This window comes from Pagrus major, chromosome 8 (genome assembly GCF_040436345.1).
Source record: "Pagrus major chromosome 8, Pma_NU_1.0".
NCBI lineage: Eukaryota > Metazoa > Chordata > Actinopteri > Spariformes > Sparidae > Pagrus > Pagrus major.
Window position 1 is genome coordinate 2,138,551 of NC_133222.1, and position 15,273 is coordinate 2,153,823.

Genomic DNA, 15,273 nt, shown 5'->3' on the forward strand with positions numbered 1-15,273 from the left:
ATTGAGACAGAAGAGGAGATGTTACTTCAGGGTGTGCAGAGAAGAGTCTTCAGGATGATACTATACGTGTGTTTTACAGCCATTGGTTGTTAGGGCCCTTAAACTGTAGACCCAAAAACTGATGATTGTCAGTGGCCATGTCTATGGCGAAGACTATCGCCTGACAGAAGCTGGATTTTTTTCAGCCTGATACAACTTTTAATATTTTAGAGTTTAAAAATCAGATAACGATTTCTCATGAGCTTGAACGTGTGACTTAAAAATGTGTTTGTTTTGACCAGAATATGTAGCGACGAGGACATCCATGTTACTTATCCAACACGCTCCCAACTCGTCACACATGGCCTCAAGCTTTAAACTCTCAGGCTCTACTTCCCCCCTCTGGCATCAGTGTTACATGTGCAAGGTGAAAATATCAACAATAAACAGGAAATGTCCAGTCAAGGGGTTAGTATTTTCTCTTTTACCGCATGAGCAAGAGGAGCAGAGACATGCGTTACTGACCAAACACTCTATAACAGTGATTACTGTTGGACTAAAGAGCTATTTAACACTGAAGAAAATAACACTTGCAGCAGCTTTAAGTAAATTACTTCCTTTAAAAAATAGTCTCAAGGGGGAAAGTCCTGTATATGACCCATCCAGCCACCCCCTGACTTGGACTCTTTATACTACTACATTAAAGGAGCGCCTGCAGGAATGATGCTAGAGGGACAACTACAGCCTCGTACTTTGAAGCACAGGGCCACTGACCACGCTGTCGTATTTTATGCTTTGGGAGTAGAACAGGCTGATTTATCGGCACTGATATGGCTGCAAAAAAGGGAATATGAGCCAATACATCAGCCTGGTTGATTTATCGCTTCAGCTCTGGTCAAGACACCAGAATCTGACCATGAACTCATTCAAATGACTTAATGTTCCGCCAGTTTTCTATAGAGTGTGATTTTCTGTGTTCGCAGAGCACACAGCAGATCTTTAAGCTCTCAGATTGGATGTTTCTAATCAGTATTTATGTTTACAGGCTTGTGCCTTTTACTTTTTATGAAAACAAAGATATTTTCTCACAGATTTGTTACTTTTGTTTGAACCGCAGATTAAAACCAGGAGAGTTTCAGCCTTGAAATGCTCCAACTGTCAGTCACTCTGTGAGAAATGAGAAAATAAACAGGACTTAAATTCCCTCCACTTCACCACTGTACTATAAGGGATAATCCTTTGTGAGCTGTATTTAGATTATACTTTGCTCTCTTTCAGCTGTTGCACATGCCTTTACTTTCATTCAATCTAGTCGCTCACACTTCAAGCTCTGCACTTCACGTCTGGTTCAGGGTTTCACACTGATGATTTTCTTTACATGAGCGCCTGTTTCTCAAACCTCTCAGCCACCGTAAAGAGTGCAACTCGATATACAAGATTAAGTGGAGTATTTTCCTGCATACTGATTAAAAACATCAACAGCTTAGTCCCCGGCAGAGCTGATCTACAGTATATTGGCATTGCAGGCCGGAGTTGCGCTGTAATTCACTGCATCTCTCTTGTCCTCAATCCTTTCCATTCTTTGCCTTCCTCGCTGAGAGAACACCAAGGAGCTTCATGATAAATAGAAATAATCCTCTGTGTTTTCATCCAGCAACACCAACACCGGAGGAAAAGTCAATGCCAACTTCTATCTTCTGAACACCCACTCACAATTCCTGTACGCTGCAGATACAGTACAGTGTCAGCATTGTTTCACACATACAATCAAGAGAAATGTTTGTATTTTTTGATGATGCGTTCCTTTTTAATTCCCTCGTTTTCCTCCTCTGGATATCTCTGGCAGTTTAGGGCACTCAGATATTCAGGGGGGGAGAAGTGTGCACAAGAGATAAAGCTGCATTGAAAAAGAAAAGTGCTGTCACTCCATCATCCGTCTGTAGCTGCTATAAAGAGCCAGAGAAACGCTGCCTCAAGGTCTTTCTTTTGTTGCAGGTCTTTCTTTTGTTAAGTTGGCACAAAGATGCCAGTCACTCTGCTGCGGACTGCGTGAGGCAGGAAGGTGCCTTCAGGCCACAACTGACATTACACAACAGGAGAAATTACAATGCAGTTAGAGGAGGGAGATAATGGGAGGACATGTGAAGAGGCAAGTGTGACTCCCATAGAATATCTGACGTCACCTCATCAGGAGACCAGAAAGAAATAGAAATCCTCTTGCAAAGTCAAGGCCTCTGCTCTCAGATGATAATCACAAGCAAATCCTCGACACATGTATGGAGGATCATGTGCAGCAGGTCCTGATGCTCAGGGTTTCAGCAGGTTTTAGACTTTTCTCACTAGAAAAAAACGACAGCATTGGTTGTGTCTTTACAAAAACGACCTACGTTTACATTTTCTCACTTGACCTCTTGCCAAAACAATGACTCTCCTCTCGAAGCAACCAAGGCAGAAGCAGCAGTTATGTTCTTATATCAAAGACTCTCAAACTGGATGTTTGTTCAACGCAGTGAAACACAGTTTGCATCAATGTTAATATCAATATCTTTGCTTTTTAAATACACGCTTCAACACGTGTCTTAGTCTGCACGTGCACAGCAACACTCAGACACGTTTGTGTGACTATTTTCTTTTTTTGCGTGTTATATTAATGCGTCTGTTTCAAACCTGCCTCCTGACAAGAAGTTTGATCGACAAGCAGCTTGTGTGATGTGCTCAATGTGGAGAGCGTCGCTTTGTGAGCTAATAGTTACTTCACAATGGAAGAAGATGAATTACTGCAAAGCTACGGAGAAATCTAACTACTTACAACAAGTAGTTCAAACTATTAACTGCTAAGAAAATGATCGAATTAAAGCAGCTCTGTAGTTTTGGAGAAGAAATTCAAACTCAGAATTTTAATATTTACAATATTAATGAGGTCATAATACAAACTTTCTCCATCAGTGAATAAACGAGCTGATCTCAGAGGAAAATAAGGTCCCAGAACACTGTCTGAAGCTAGAGAGGTGGCAGGGTCCGCCTCATATAAACAAAGTAAAACAGTATAAATTGTGTTTTTGTCCTTTAAGGTCAGTTTGTTTGTTTAGTTTAGGCATAAAAACCATCAGCTCAAACATTAACCAAACAACAACAACAATAAATGTCCCACTGTTCATGGAAAAGTAAACAAACGTCGTGCCCCTCAGTCAGACACCTGAACTTCCAGAAGCAGGTTCACTCAGTTATCCAGGTAACTAGTAAAATAGCTCTTCTCTGAACATTTGTTGATAAATAGCATTAATCAATACTTAAGACTTATTGATACCTGTGACGAATGTATTGGCTGGGCGTGAAAATAAAACAGTGCGGGGCTGATCAGAGGGGTTAAAGTACAGCTGAGAGTCGATGTTACAATAAAAATAAAAAATCTTTCCTTTTATCTTCTGGGCCAAAACTGTTTGAAGTCTCAGCAGCAAACTGCACGAAAAATGGCACGAATGGTAATTTCACTCCTTGAATCGTTATGAAAATGTTAATGAAGTTGAAATACGAGCAAGCTACTGCAAAGTGTTTAACTACTGGTTTAAACACATGTAGTTCGCTACTCCTCAATACTGGATGTGTTGGACCACAACAACAGTTGTTGAGACTCGGGAGGTTCATGTGTCCGGCTGCTCAAACTGAGACAGATGTCCACAACACTGTTCTCTGCTCAGTCCATGAGTTTACCACAGACGATAACATTTGGCCTAAATGTGGCTAAAAAATATTTTTTTTAAAGATCTAGTTATTTGATTTCAAGACTAAATTTGAGGTCCTGCCTCACACTGACTCATTTAAATGCTTAATTCATCAGTTACGTACAATGTTGTATCTTAACTTGATACCCTACACATCAATACTGAACTTGGGAAGAGGCCATTCAAGACTATAATTTTATCTCCTTGGATGAAAATATTTCTTTAATGTTGAACCTTTTTGGAAACCTCTGTGATGCTATTTGTATATATGTGCAAGTGTGTGACTATGTTTGTTGTGGTTATGTAACCTAGACATCTAGAAAAGCTTTCACTTTCCAACAAACTGTTGCCCTGGATTTATCCTCGACCACAAACACCATCTTTTTGAAATCTTTAGCTGGAAGTTTTGTGTCAGACTGAGCGTGAAGCAGATTTTAGAACAGCAATGGAGATCAATGGAAATACAGAAGTAGCAGCAATCAGATATGAAATTGGATCAGCGAGTTAGAAACGGCTTAACTTGAGCGCAAAGTTTGTAATTGTCCCAAAGCTCATGAAGCTAAAGGAAAACGAAGTGAGATCAGTCGGAGCTGCAGACAAATGCTCATACAGGTCAACAGCAGACAGACGCATGAAGACACTGACACCAACCTTTATGTCCTTGAAGAATGACGACTTGGTGGCTGGTTTCAGGACAAGTTTGTATAAAATAGATTATTATACTAACATGCAGAGAAAGAAGACTCAGTAACTCCGATCAGACAGCTGTCGGTCACATTAGGTCCACTACAGAGCCTGTAAGAGGATGAGACGGGGCTTTATCAGAGCCTAGCGTATCTTATGGAGAAGATGACCTCTGACCTCTCGCTGTCTGATGGCTGCAACAACAGATGGACGTTGAATCACGTTACGCATTGTGAAAAAACAACAGAAAGGATTTACAGAAAAACACGACCTCGCCTTACATAATCCTGCAGATGGAGCAGAATGATAAAAACAGTCCACTGTGACGTCTTTGTGTCGAGACTTCTGCTTTGGGAGTAACGTTCAACATCATAACCAACATAACACTCCACACACACACACACACACACACACACACACACACACACACACACACACACACACTGTTTCATGCTTACACACACATGTAGCTTCGAGCTGAGGAGCAAACACAAGCAAACGTAGAGGTTGGTATGTCATCTTCTGTTTATCAAGAGCTGAAGTTGCTCCTGGCTGCTTTCCTGCTTTTCACCACCTCTCTCCTCATTCATTCGTCTCTCCGAGCGTGCCGTCCTCGCTGCACTACTTGGCGTCTCTTTCTTTAGACTCGTGACTTTTTGAGGACAGCATAGAGAGCGTAGAGGCTGCTGGGTGTAGGTCGAGGACGTCAGATTCACCTAAACTCAAACTTTACTCAGCAGGTTTATCTGTAAAATACAGCCTACCAAGCTTTTAAGACGGAGGAAAGTCATGGCGTTGTGTCCTTTTTGTTGAAATAGTCCAAAACCTGAACTTTGTTGGAGCCCTGTTCTGATACCAGTACGCCAAAGAACAAACAAAAAAAACAACCTGGTGTCAAATCGCTGCATCCTCGCTAATACTGTTTTTTTTTTTTTTTTAGGCGAGTGGTAGTGTTTTATGTAGATCTTATATTATATTGTACATTTTTTTATTTCAGGATGTAGATTATGCTTTTATCCAGAATAAATGATAAAAACAAACTTGAAAAATGTCTTAAAGATTGTTTAGAGTTTACGTCACTGGTGCTGATACAAAGCCTGAGTTGAACAAGTCATTCTGTCTCCTGCTTTGGTCCAGAGTTGCTCCAGGGGATCTTAATGACTTCAGCGATCCCCCGGCTTTCATCTAGCGCCACCAGGTGAAATATCTCAACAACTGCAAGATGGTTCAGACATTCAGGAGTCAGGAGCAGGTAGTCAGTCTTAACGTGAAACTGCCTTACAAGAACCTAAAATGTTCTAGATTTCCCCTCGCTGACTCCACCAGCATGCTGGGTTTAAAATGATCTTTGTCTCCGCATCATGTCCATAATTTAGCTGTGTTCAACCTCAGAAGCTTGAAATAACTTAGCAGCTAGCTGCTGCACATAAATAACGGTACGATTGAAAGAAACGCACAAACATCGGACCACAGAAAAGAAACACCACCGCCAACAATGTAACCGAGCGTCTTCTGTTTGCTTAACTGGGCAGGTTCAATCAGAAGATAATAAATGCAACGCAGAGATGTAATGTTGTGTCGTTTTACAATGGTGCGACCAGCAATTCAATACCAAGACAGTTTTTGATTGCCAGTGCTGAAGGTTTATATCCAGCTCTATTAATCAGACAAAGATGCCTCATAAAAGCAGCACCTTCAAGGTCCTGTGGTTAAGGCTCATCGCCTGATTTTCATTGTGGATTATTTGTTGCCCCATTGCCAAAAGTTTCTGCCCCACTGTTCCCCTGATCCTACATCTAGAGATGACAGCTTAGAAAATGCCTCCACAGTTACAGAGTGAAGAGAAAATGTCCTCAGTTCCTTCACTAGTTGATTGTTGTGGAGTTTTGTGAGTAAACAGCCATGAAACAGCTTGTCAAAAGCACCATCAACCAGATTAGACGCCGCCCGCCGCTGCTGCGTGGGCGACAGATTAAAATTGTGGTTTCAATCCCTGAGTCGAGCAGACGCCTGCTCTGGAGTCCAGATGGTGTCAGAACAACTGGTCCAATAGAAACCCCCCCCCCCCCCCCCTGCTCGCTCTGTTTTCTGTTTTTACTGTTGTGTCATCATCACACATCTGCTGCTGACACTTCTATTTAAATCACTTCCACAAGACCTGGAGTAAATACACAGTGCTTCATGTGTTCGCTGATGACCGGCGGATCTGTAGAATCTGATGTGATACATTTCTGTCCGCTGACCATTTCATCTCTGATCAATCTGACATAAGGTGACTGTTCACTGTCCAAACAAAGCTGACCATCAGTACTACAGTACCACATCTGATTTCCTCACAGGCACTATAGGTATTAAGTAAACATTAGCATTAGCTGCTATGCTTACCCTAGCTAACAGACTGGTAGCCTCACATGGCCATTACCATTCTGTCATAGAGGAAAAACGCTCTGGCTTGTTTGTACTCCTTTAAACCAATAACAATCGTCTTGGGAGGCGCTAACCCGGGATGCAGCGCCTGTGCCCCCTGCACAATAGTGTTGAGGGAACTTGTGTTGGTGAATCATTTACTCATCGGGGGCTCAGCCCTTCCATTAAAATGGGTAAATTCCAGCAAATGAAAAGGAAACGGCTGCTAGCTTGTTTATGTCCATACCGTTTGCGGTTTTGAAAACGGTAACACTCAGTTAGCAGAAGGGACGAGACTGCTGACTGAAGTAGTCGACCAATCAAGTCTACATCTGATGAGTCAGACTAACGGACTGCAAAACCCAGAGGACACGTTCTGTTGAGCGAAGCACCAGCGTTGTGTGGTCCGAGGCCTAATTGTACTTAGTTGTTGATTTTTTCTGTTGATGCAGTTGTTGTAGCTCTGCCTTGTTGTATTTCTTTAAACCAATCACACTCTTCTTGTGTCAGAGGGGAACTTGTTTTGGTGGAGCGTTTGCACATGGGGAGACGAGACCTGGCATTATAAAATAGCTGAATCCCGCAAGTGAAAAAAGGTCAAACCTGCTAGCTTGTTTGCGTTTGTACCGTTGGTTAGAGTGAGAGTAACTTGTTGTTTTCATCATGTAGGTTGCTACCTCAGAGTTGTTGTTTTTTCCTGTACAGACGAGGATTTTGAAAATGCTAACACGCAGATTGCAGAGGGGACGAGACTGCTGATTGAAATAGTCACCCTTTGGCAATCTACATCGGATGAGTCAGACTAACAGACTGCAAAACCTGGAGGACATGTTCTGTTGAGCTAAACTCGACGTTAGCAGCTTTAAACCAAACGGTGTCAGGTGTTCTCAGGCTTTACTTTCCTTTTTAGATTTTCTGTTGATGCAGGTTGAGTTTTTACAGCTGCTGATCACTTGTTTGTCTTCTTTAGGGCTCGTGCTCACGTTGTCTTTAAACAAATTGAAGGTTATTTTGTGCGTTCGGCACGGTCGATGAAATTTCTTGTCAGTGGATGTATAATAAGAACTAGATACCAGACTCCAAGATGGGAATTAACGGGAAACTCTCAGCATCTAATTGTACTTCCTCTAATGTGACTGTGGTGAGATGCTTCCCACCACCTCAGCTCCACCCCTCTCTGAATGCTCCACTAACTGATGAGAATGGCAGCCATCAGTGAATCCAACCCCCGAACATCAGCACATGATTTCATGGTGTTCCAGACGTCCAGGGATTCGAAGTTCACTTTTTCAGCCTCTCAGCTCCTGTTTGTGGTTAAACATTGTGTTACACAAAGCAGCTAGCGGCTATTTTTGTACATGAAGAAGAGGTGGATTATTATCTCGATTTAAAACTCGTCTGTTTGGATTTTGTCATTGAAGTCCTGCCGATGTGATGTTCCCTGCTTCATCTGCAGTGCATCGCTCCGGTTTTCTGGGCTCTAACGTGGCGTCCCGCTGGCTGCTTAATGGCCTCTGACAGGCAGCCTCCCCCCCCCCCCGTGGCTGCACTTTTCCTCCAAACAGCCTGAGAACGAGGCAGCTGAGCGTTCGGTCCAAAAGGCCGACAGCACAAACACACTGCAGCAACCACACCGAGGCAGGACGAGCGAGGCAGCCACACAACCAGCACACACACACACACACACTGACTGCACGCCAGAACACACACACAAGCTCACTCCTACATGCTTTTAGACTCTCTCTCTATTAAAAGCACAGATATGCACTCGTACATAACATGGCCAAAAGTATGTGGACAGCAGAAGATTCTTGCCATGTGAGTTTATTGACCATCTTTTAACCCGCTGCTCTGACTGCCTCCACCCTTCTGGTTTTGATGTTGGGTGATCAGGTCTGGCTCACAGTCGGGATGCAGGTTCAACGCAAAGGTGACGTCCAAGTTCCTCCACACCAAACTGAGAAAACCGTTTCTTTATGGAGCTTTGTGCTACGGCTGGCAATGTAACGATATATACATCGTTATCCTGATATAAGACTATAGAGCGTTCTAGATTTGGGCATCATTATATGAGATACGTCATAGGTGTTTTCTTTCCCTTGTTTTAGAGCTGCGCTACAGTAAAGACTGTTCTAATACTTACCACTTTGTCATTTCATCCACATTACTGATGATTATTTATAGTCATCTCTACAATCCTCCCGCAGTATTGTTATCAAGGTATGTGGTGTATCACAATATGGGCTCACAATAATCGTATTTTAAAAGATAATCTTATTTTAATTGTTCTTATTTTATCTTATTTAAAGCCGAAGCTGTCGGCTCTGGAGAAAGAGAAAAGGGACAAAAACAAATTGTTGACACACTTTTGTCTGTTCACAATTAACTGCGTGACGACTGACAGAAAACTAACAGGCTACATGTGATTTTAATACTCAGTTTTATCGTCAGTCTTTTGTTTTTATTGATCGGACAACAGAAGATATCTGATGACTTCTGCTCTGGAAACAGGGATGGACTAAACCGCTAATCAGCTAACCGTGAAAATAACCATAAATGATTGACAATGAAAATAATCATTAGCTGAAAGCTGTACCGTTAAAGGAGCAGGTCACCCAAAAATAAAAATTCACTCATTATCTCCTGACCTTCAAAGGTGAAGTTTTTTAGTCCACGAAACATTTCTGGAGCTTCACAACAAAACAGTGTTTCAGCATAAACAACTGAAGAATGAGATGGCTCCATACAGCTCGTCGGTCTCTGGAGGCCTTCAGATCCAACATTGATTTGAAAAGAAATTATTTACACAAATTTTAATCTTCACTTTTGCTGATAAGTTAATCTGGAGACTTGGATTACAGCAGACGAGCTGTATGGAGCCATTTTTTACATTTTTAAATCAAGTCTCCAGCTGCTTCAGTTGTTTAGGAGAACGCTGCAACGCTGTTTTGCTCCGAAGCTCCAGAAATGTTTTGTTAACGTCAAAACTTCACCTGACTTTCCATCAGCATGGAGGCAGGAGATGATGACTGGATTTACATTTCTGAGCTGAGCGTTTCTTTTCCAATTTCACAGAGGAAGAACTGACAAACTACACTAAAGTATTCTGACAAGAGTGTCCACTTACTTCTGGCCATCTAGTGTACATGCACACACACACAGGACACACACGCTCTCCCACTTTAAAGGCACTTGCACATTGCTGTACATTCAGTATCTGCACACACACACACACACACACACACACACACCGCTCACCATCTGCTCCACTGCTTCAGCCTCCAAACAGAGAAAGAAGAAACTGTTCTTCTCCTTCATCTGCAGCGTTCAGAGAAGAAGCTGAAATCTGAACTGAGAATGGACCGAAGCTCTTCTGCGTTCAAAACAAAATCTGCAAATCTGATCCTGGACACCAGACTTTATCTTCAAGGACAGAAACTAGTCGCCGCTCGAGTCCTCGCCAACACCTGAAGGCTTCTTCAGACCAGGAGCTGGACTGGAGTTTTATTCCGGATCAAACGCCACTTGTCGTCCTCCTCCTCCTCTTCATCGCTGCTCGCTCAGCTCCGATCGTCTGAGAGCTCTGTCCAACACACACGCAGCCCGCCGACTGAGGACGAGCGAGCTTCTGTGTGTGTTTTAGAGAGAGCGAGAGAGAGAGAGAGAGCTAGAGACGCCACATGCTGCCGCTGAGCTGCCGCTAATGGTGTGTGTGTGTGTGTGTGTGTGTGTGTGTGTGTGTGTGTGTGTGTGTGTGTGTGTGTGTGTGTGTGTGCTCTTCCTCTCTGCGTTGTTCTGAGTGTGTTCTGTGCATTAAAGCAGTGTTTGACAGAAATAGTAACAGCAGAGTGTTGCTGCTGCAGGCTGAGCTGAATGAATGAAGAGAGTATGTGAGAGAGAGACTGACGACATGTAGTATTTCTGTACGGGAGGAAGCTCAGTGAAAGGATCAGGCTGAGGACGCCTCGCTGCAGGCTGGAGGTTGGGGTGAGGCTACATGTGTGACCTCCACCCCCTCGCGAAGTTTGCTGCCACCCTGTGGTTTAATCGTGCCACTGCAGCTCACAAAGATTTTTATGTTTTCACCCGTGTCCATTTTTTTGTTGGTTTGTCAGCAGGATTACACAAAAACTACTGAACTGATTTCCACCAAACTTGGATGGATGATCGGTCTCGGCTAAGAATAGACCCCGTTAACTTTTGGTGCAGATTCAGATAAAGAGACCGATTCAGGATTTTTTTCTATTTCCTTTGAATAGTGAGAATTTCGTTAATTTCTCAAGGAATGCATGAATCTTAAGTCTGCTATCTATGAGTGAGGAAAAAAGTGGCATTTTTCCACCGGCGCTTTTGGTCGTGCCGAATCAAATTTAGCTTTTCCATCACCAGCTTTACAACACCGAGTTGAGCCGAGCCGAAAGGTTCTGCTCTAGAGTTGGGCCAAACCGTCTGCCCCGCCTCCGCAAAGGATTCGTTGACGTCTCGCGACTGCAGCCAACTCTGACAAGTACTGTCTCTCCCTCAAATCGATACTCAACTCATGTCTGTGCAAGACAAGCGCGTCATTAGTTAAAGACATACCTCCAAGCAAGTAGCCCAGATGTGGTGGAAATGCAAATCCGTCCCACGCCGAGTCAAACTGACTAGAGCCAGGCCAGAAGTTGTATATGAAAAACACCAAAGGAGACTGTTGGGCCTTGGCCGAGGTATGCGCTCGCCTGAGTGCCCTTCTAATTCAGCATGTCTTGCTTTGTTTATAATGCCTCCTGCATCGTGGCCGGAGGGATTATCGATTTCAGTCTCATTCTCGTTATCAGTCTTTTGAACGCGATATCTCAAGAGTGCCTTCAGCACCAAAGACATCTAATTACTGTATTCAAGTCTTAGTTTCAGTTTAATAGCTGTGAGGACGACTCGAACACTTAATCTCATAACTAAAACCATTTTGTGTTTTTTGCCCTTCACGTTTTATTACAAGAATTATCTCGTGCTCTCTAAACTCCGGCCAACAGAACGTTCTCATCAGCAGGACGTTAAACAATTTTTGGATTCACTAGGACATAAGATCCAAGTGAAAATAAGCTCAAGTGTATCTGCTGCATTTTTGCTGATGTGTGGGTATTTCTCTCTCAAAAACAAATCTAAATACTAGAAATGATGAGCGTTGCTTATTCACTGTGAAACTTTTCAAAACAGCTGACAGATGTATCATCAGAGTCTAAACTACAGTTGGATCAGCAGCGAGGAAAAACCTCAATATTTCATGAGAAACTGTCCAGGTCAGTCTGTGCGTTGCCATGACTGCCTTGTTTCAGATGAGATAAAACGGGGTAGGATAAAAAATGTGTTAGTCACTGTGATGAAAGTGGCTGGTGGCAACAGATTTGTAGCAGGAGACAAAACGAAGTCTGAAAAATGACAGTAAGACTTCCAACAGGAGAGCACGTCAGAATACTGAATACATGCACGCATGAACACAAAACCAAAACATATAATCATTGCTGGTAGAAAATTGGACCATTAAATTTTAACGCCCTGCACTCGCTTTTGCAGCTTAAAAAGATTTTATTTCAACACTCGACACACAGCTACATCACACGGGAGAAGTTGGGAGAAGCAGTAAAATCAAATGCACACATGTAAGAAAAATAATGCAGCTGCAGATTCTCTGTTTCTGTCACTTGTCCAGAGAGCGCGCACACCTTCAGATATTGATGCCGGGTTGAAAAGTAGAATAAATGTGTCGGACGTGTTTTGTCCCGTCGTGGACTCGTCCTTGCTGAGACTGCAGACTGCAGCAGAAACAGTGCAGCTGCAGCGCTGAAGGGCGGCGATAAGGACGCAGCCGACAGGAAAAGAGGAAAAAAAACAGAGAAATGAAATCAAACAGCAGAGCAAAGCCGCAGACCACTGAGTCTGCAGAGAGGCTATTTTGAAAGAATGAAGGAGAGGGATGCCTTAAGAGGTTTAAAGGACCCAAAGTCACAGCACTCCCTGAAATGCAGCGTCACATTTGACTACAACACTCCTGCTTCACACTGAGCTTGTAGACTTGTCCCAGTTCAAACTCTCTTAAATGACTGTTTAGCTCTTCATCGTGCAGACAGGGATTTCTCAGTGCCCTCAGCATCAAGCGCAACACATAACACCTCATACATAGAATAACAAGAGGGGCAGGATACATGACTGAGTTCCCCACACCCTCCTTTTATCTCTCTCTCCTCTCTGTAACGTTACGTTCATGAAGTGAAGTCCATTTCCCCTCCAGCTCCAGTCAGCAGTCGACATTACAGAACAGAAACGCCCGACAGTGGAGGTCACCTCCGGATCACTGCTGCAGTCGGGTTGATCAACAGGAGTGAAGATAAATCCACTTTTTAATCCCACAAGTTACAAAGTAATCTCTGAGCTCTCCTCCCGTCGGTGAACGTCTCCAGATCAGAGCAGAATCTGGTGAGAATCCATCGAGACTCGATGGAGAGACCCTTGCATTAGAAATAACATATCCTTTACATGTTTTTGATAAATATGTACTACAGATGCCAGCACGTACAGTTTTTAATTGCATGAAATGAAAAAATAACGAAAAGTGCTCTCGAAGCGTCGGCTATGATCGTTCAGGGCAATATGGACAAAATCAAATATCACAATGATTTTGACCAAATACCTCAGAATTAATACTGTAGTGATGACTATTAGTACTTTGACAAAATATGAACACAATGAGATTTTTGATCAATTATCATCAGATATGTGGATTTAATGACTAATTGGTGAAAGACAAGTATTGGAACAAGTAGAACAGTCGTCACCAATCATCTACAGAAAGAGACGACACGAGGTAATGATCTCATCACAGCCAAAATGTTATCATCCAACATTAATGACTGACTTTCCAAAAATAAATAGACCGTTTTATTTGACAATAAAGCAAATTTAAGAGTTCATAAAGATAAAAAAAATCTATAAAAAATGATAAAAAGTCTTTTAAAATGACATCAAAGTAAAAAAGCTATTATTCTTGACTTGGTCACACCTGAATTCCTACAAACTCTAAACAGGCAGCAGTTGTTTTTTTCCATACTTCAGCATCGGAGGAGAATCTGCAGTCTGACGGCTCAATAACAAGAAGCTCAACAGGCAGAAATGACCAGAAATAAAAGGTTTTGCAGCTGCTCTGCTTTTCCAATAACACCAGTACACAAGAGACTCCACATGTCGCCTCGTATCACTCGTGTGTGTGTGTGTGTGTGTGTGTGTGTGTGTGTGTGTGTGTGTGTGTGTGTGGCTGCCGACCAGCTGTCTGTGTGAAGAAGAGTTTTCATTATTGAAGTAACAAAAACAGTTGCAGTTGTTATGTTGGTGTGAGTGGAAACGACTCCCACTGGTCCTCTGACGCTGCGGCCACTGACTGACGATCGGCTGTGGACGAGGTCTCTGGATCAGACTGGATCGTTGTGTGTCAGCAGGTCGACCGTGTGTTCACTTTCCCCGGTGGCACCAGCGACCTGAAGCTCTATGGTCCCTCTGCTGGTTGGGCAGTCGGTCCACTTCACATTTCCCTTCCCTTTTGCGGCCAGTTTTAAACCTAAAAGGCTTAAATTTGATGTGGAAGTCAAGATTTTGAGACTTTCAGTGTGAATGGATGAATGTGTGGATGCAGCTGTTGCGAATTTGTTGAGAACATCTTCGATTTATTTTTAACATTTTGACCCCAAATATCTTCTGAGCAGGACAGTTCGCAGTTAGAAGGTTGTCGGTGCTCTTTGGCGTACAAACTATGCAATGAAGACATTTCTATGACATGCTTAGGATTTTGGTTTCTGTTGGAGTGGTACTGACTCAAACTCCATTCTCGCCTCTCAAGTTGCTGATCGGACTGGAAACAATGATCAGTGCACAGAAGAGGAAATCTTGGCCCGGATATCCGTTACCCATAAATCTGCTGCTGCACTGGCAGCCCTGAAAACTTGGTTTCCCCCAGAGACTAATCGCTGTCAGACAATAGCCAATGGGCTCTGAGATCGCTGTACTTATCTTAGTTAGTTTTCAGCCGACACATACGCTGATGATGACACATCTGTGACAAACGTTTCATCAGCTCAATTTTCTAAATCGAAACCAAAACTTTATTAATCATTAATAATTTTCTGTTCTAGATCAGTTATTAAGCACTAATAAGAACACATTTGGGGTTCTAGTTCAGATTTTATCATAATTATAATTCATTGTGTGTACTTTTTTATAATGTGTATATTTTTCTAAAATTGTTGCTGATGAAACGGTAACTCTTGGTCTTGGAAGTATCAGGTTTACATGGTGGTATATACAGTTAGTACTGTAGGTAGTAAGCTAGTCACCCAGACGGGCTAACATTAGCAGTTTAAATTAAAGCGGTTAGCCCTAGCTCTTGTATTTTTGGTTTTGGAAAGCTGATTAAAAAACAAGACGACCCTCCAAACTTTCTCTGCATTTGAACAGT

At 42.7% G+C, this 15,273-nt stretch overlaps 1 protein-coding gene across 1 annotated transcript in view; it reads left to right on the top strand.

The window, feature by feature from the left end:
* LOC141000848 (voltage-dependent calcium channel subunit alpha-2/delta-4-like) overlaps window positions 1–15,273 on the top strand; it is a 64,536-nt gene that overhangs the window by 33,084 nt on the left and 16,179 nt on the right. The gene's annotated exons all lie outside the window — the stretch shown is intronic.